The sequence below is a fragment of the Schistocerca serialis genome, chromosome 3 (genome assembly GCF_023864345.2).
Source record: "Schistocerca serialis cubense isolate TAMUIC-IGC-003099 chromosome 3, iqSchSeri2.2, whole genome shotgun sequence".
NCBI lineage: Eukaryota > Metazoa > Arthropoda > Insecta > Orthoptera > Acrididae > Schistocerca > Schistocerca serialis.
In genome coordinates, this window is record NC_064640.1 from 121,029,421 (window position 1) to 121,034,046 (window position 4,626).

Consider the following 4,626-nt stretch of genomic DNA (forward strand, 5'->3'; position numbering starts at 1 on the left):
TCTGGATCAAAAAGTCAAAAAAAGTATAGCAAAATGCATTTCTTTCACACTTACATCAAAGTTTCTGGGGAAAATCGTTTTAAATTGATGTTGACATATTTCTGTTGCACTCGCTCATGTTGTAGGTAAGGTTATTGTGCTTTCGTGATAAACTGTGGTTTGTATATAATACATTTTCTGAATCAAATAAATCTTGATGTTTTGAAACTCTTTGGATTTCGCCTTTTGTTCAACTTCAAGATTTCTAATTGGTTAGATCTATTTTATTACTCTGTATTAGTTTTCTGTAACATAAAATTTTCCGCATATTGCGTCATGCCTTCTGTGATGGCTCAGAGATAGCCGTGGGTGGGTGCTGGCTGGTGTAACGCTGACGACCAGTCGAGCGTGATAATACATTGTTGTTGGAGCCCGTGAGATTTGCCCATGCACTGGTGAGAAATAGAGACTCAAAGTTAATTTAACTATGAAATTATTGTTCTTGCTAAAAAGCCAGCCAATGTAACGAAGCAAAGAGGCAACAACTACTGTTGGTTGGTGAATCTGCATATCTGTTTCCTGTTGCTTGAAATATGGAAGGTAAATATGATGCTTATGTTGACACGACAGAACTTTTTTTGCCTGTTGGAACATGTCTGGAAACTACCGGAACTGGTTGATTGGGCATTTCACATGAGATAAGAGTTTTGGTGAATCAGCGTCCACAAACACTTTCCCCATACCACTAATACCGAAGCAGCGTAAAGGATTGAAAGTATTCGGAATTATTTAGCTGCCTTACCATGGACGTTTCGAAATGTGGTGCTACAGAAGAATGCTGAAGATTAGATGGGTAGATCACATAACTAATGAGGAAGTATTGAATAGGATTGGGGAGAAGAGAAGTTTGTGGCACAACTTGACCAGAAGAAGGGATCGGTTGGTAGGACATGTTCTGAGGCATCAAGGGATCACCAATTTAGTATTTGAGGGCAGCGTGGAGGGTAAAAATCGTAGAGGGAGACCAAGAGATGAATACACTAAGCAGATTCAGAAGGATGTAGGTTGTAGTAGGTACTGGGAGATGAAAAAGCTTGCACAGGATAGAGTAGCATGGAGAGCTGCATCAAACCAGTCTCAGGACTGAAGACCACAACAACAACAACCATGGACGTGGCTTATAAAAGTTTGATTTCCCCTGGATGCAGGGTACTGTTGTCATGCCATCATAATCGTTATTGTTGTTCAACACTTTTTTCTGTTAAGGAGACATGTGCAACGAAAATAGTGGGTCTCAGACATATATATTACAATGAACAATTCACCAAGTATGAAAACTCTCTCCAAAAATGTGTAAGTCTGAAATCTTTCACCTACTGATTCTTCTTCTTCTTCCTGAAACGTTTATGGTGATGAAGGCACTCAAATTTCTCCACAAATTAGTGAATGTAAATGTAGATTAGAAGCTCTGCCTTAACCTTGCGGTAACCACTGCATGTAATTTAGTGGATTAGTATGTTACGACAGTTGACAACAGAATCCTGTGAGTGCCTATCATGACTGAAAAGAGCATATTCAATGACCCTAACAAGAACCACATTTCCCATACTGGTGCAAGAAGATGAAAAATTTATAACATCACAGTCAGTAAGCCACTGCAATGATGTTGATTAATATTTAATTATTTCTTCTTAGATTCTGTTATTAAAAGCAACAGACGCTAGGTTATTTAAAGTATTCTAGTTGTTTACAAGCACTAGTGTCGTTTCAGTCTTTCAGCGATGGGTTTGATACAGTTTTCCACACTAGTCTATCCAGTACACATCACATTATCTCCGTATGATTACTAAAACCTTCATTCATTTGTACCTGATTACTATACTCACGCATCGGTCGCCATTTACAAATTTTTTTCCGTCCACAATTCATTCCAGAACCAAATTTGTTATTTCTTGACGTCTCCCCATTCATTCAGTTACATTATGCCGTATGCTCTTTTATGTGCAAGTCGATGCTGTACCACTTCATTAGTTACCTGATCTGCCTAACTATTAACTATTCTTCTGGAATACTGCATTTCAAAAGCTTTTATTCTCATTTTCTATAGGAAAATGTATTTGGTTATTATTTTTCTTTCTTTGCAGTTTCGATCCAATAACTGATAAGGAAAAGATGGGAGAGGAGGATGAGGTGGAGGAGACAGAGAAGAAATATGTGTTTTTGTGAGAGTGGGGACATTGAAGGTGAAATTTATAAATGTCAACAATTTTTAATTAGTATGACTGTGATTAGAAAATGCTTTGCTTCATGATTGTTCTTCTTTACAGTTCTTGATCTTATAGAAGATGATGATGTTGATGAAGATGAAACTGACGAATTCATTAGTGAAAGTATATAACAAGCACTCAAGTATCAGAAAGAATATTTGCTTTAGATAAATGTAATCTTTTTGTAATAAAATTTTTCACCTAGAGTGTTTTTTTGAGGGTTTTTTCCTCCATTAGAGAGAGAATTTTAGGAGCTTAAGTATTTTATTGTTGGAAATCCTGTACGTTAAACCAGTATGATGTAATGCTGTGTGTGTGTGTGTGTGTGAGAGAGAGAGAGAGAGAGAGAGAGAGAGAGCACCAAGTTGATGATAGGTACAGTGTATGACATATTTTATATTTTTCACTTGATACAATTCAAAATGATAGTTTATTAACACTAAAACTACACACTATGACACTAAGCACATGAAAATAATGTGTAATCAACCCCTCATTCCAAATTTGGTGTTTGTAACCGAGTCGTATATAAAATCTCAGTTTGATTTTTAAATGTTGATCATTTGCAAATAGTTCCTGAACTGTTGCTTGCTAGACCACAAATGCTTCTGCTTCATCTAAGCAAGCGTTACACAGAGTGTGTGTGTGTGTGTGTGTGTGTGTGTGTGTGTGAGAGAGAGAGAGAGAGAGAGAGAGATGGAATATGACATAAAGCTTAGCAGCACTGACATTCGTTGCCTGTTATCAGCCAGCTGGGAGTGTTATCAGACACCTCCACTGCTGGCGTGATCAGCTATCTCTTTCTCTCATACCCACTAAGTCCAAGGTCTCTCTGCTTGTCTTGCCCATCCAGCCAGTAGTTGCACTGAAATCCATTAAATATTTCTCGTGTGTGTGTGTGTGTGTGTGTGTGTGTATGTGTAATTCAAACTAAATTGAACATGATGTCATTTTATGCAGTTCAAATGAATGTCGGCCTCTTCATAATACTCGCTTAACTGCCACATTGAGAATGGCTCATTCATTTTAATGCCTACTAAAATACTACAGTGGGTTTGGCTGGAGAATAGGATATGAGAGGGTAAAAGGGGAGGAGGAATAGAGGGAAAATGTGGAAATGGGCTAGTTTCACCATCTTGTATTTTTTAAATTTCTCACAACCACCATCTTGCAATTTATTTACATTTCCTGCGATTGCTATCTTGTAGTTTTAAATTTCCCACCAGTGCCATCTTGGGGTTTGGGCGACTGCAGCGTTGACTAGCAGTGGGAACTTGAACTGTGCGCCGAAACATACATAGATTCTCAACCCTCTTAGAAGCTAGACTGCTGTTAAATGGTCCTTTATTATTATTTCAGTCTGTATGCAGCACCATTTTACTAACCCAGTATTTTTACTGGGGTAATACAATACGAAAACTGTAGTGTGAATTACATGAAAGAGTTGGTTTTTCAGGCAAGCAGATTGTCGCTCATTCCATAAATAACACAGCAACAATTGATTTTCCCTGTAAGTCCCAGAAGAACTGGCATTTCTTTCGATGCATACGTTGGATTGATTTTCATTTTCCTGTATTTCCCTTCAAAAATTCTCTGCACGCCAAGTGAAAACAGTGACGCCTATAAGAGTGCAACATTACTGTATTCTGCTCATGGAAATTAAAAGATAAACTCTAATGTGACTCAAAGCAGCAAGTGGCAAGAGTAGAATGTGTTCATGTGAGAGATGTGTGGCTGTAGCCGTTGCTCTGATTTCAAAGTGCCAAAGAGTGAGGCTGATGTGCCGAAGCGCTGGGGTTTCATAACCTTGGAATATCCTTCTCTACAGCGAGCTTCTGATCTCAAAAAATAGGCCCACTTCCAACTGCTGCGAGAATCAATGGGCAAGGGCTAGGTGCTGAGCCTTTGAGGAAAGACAATGTTTTCTGCCCACAGAGGTTTCACATCCCGCTTTGGCTTCAACTGGCATTTTTGTATCACTGCTTCTTCTTGAGGAAGAAGCAAGGAGTCTTTTGAATATTCATCTTAATTTAACGGTTGCCACCATATTGAAAAATGTCTAAACACTCTCAAAATGGCCGCATCCGAAATCAGAGTATGGTACATTGATATTTTTAGGTCAGGAATCTGTCTGTTGTGGTCTTCCATCACTCTCAATCTTTGATAAGGGTCTAATTTTTATTGATAGTTTAGGGAACCTCGAAATAAAATTGATAACGAATAAAAAAATTATAGCGAATTAGTAGTAAGAATGCGCCAGGAATTTAAAATGATATGTGTAAAATATTAATTATTAAGGCTGTCTTTCTTTGTTAGAGACATCGCACAAATGCATATCTATGTATCCAGACAAATGGTGAGACTGGCTAGGGTTACTGTG

General features: G+C 38.1%; 1 long non-coding RNA gene across 2 annotated transcripts; it reads left to right on the forward strand.

Annotated features, from left to right (window-relative positions):
- The first annotated feature begins 364 nt into the window (after nt 1-364).
- On the forward strand, nt 365-2,444 carry LOC126471565 (uncharacterized). Of its 2 annotated transcripts, none has more exons than XR_007586341.1 (3): nt 365-434; nt 2,124-2,222; nt 2,307-2,444. It is a non-coding gene; the product is annotated as an uncharacterized LOC126471565 (long non-coding RNA). The 2 variants fall into 2 exon arrangements; XR_007586342.1 differs by having other exon boundaries at nt 395-579.
- Nucleotides 2,445-4,626: the final 2,182 nt, after the last annotated feature.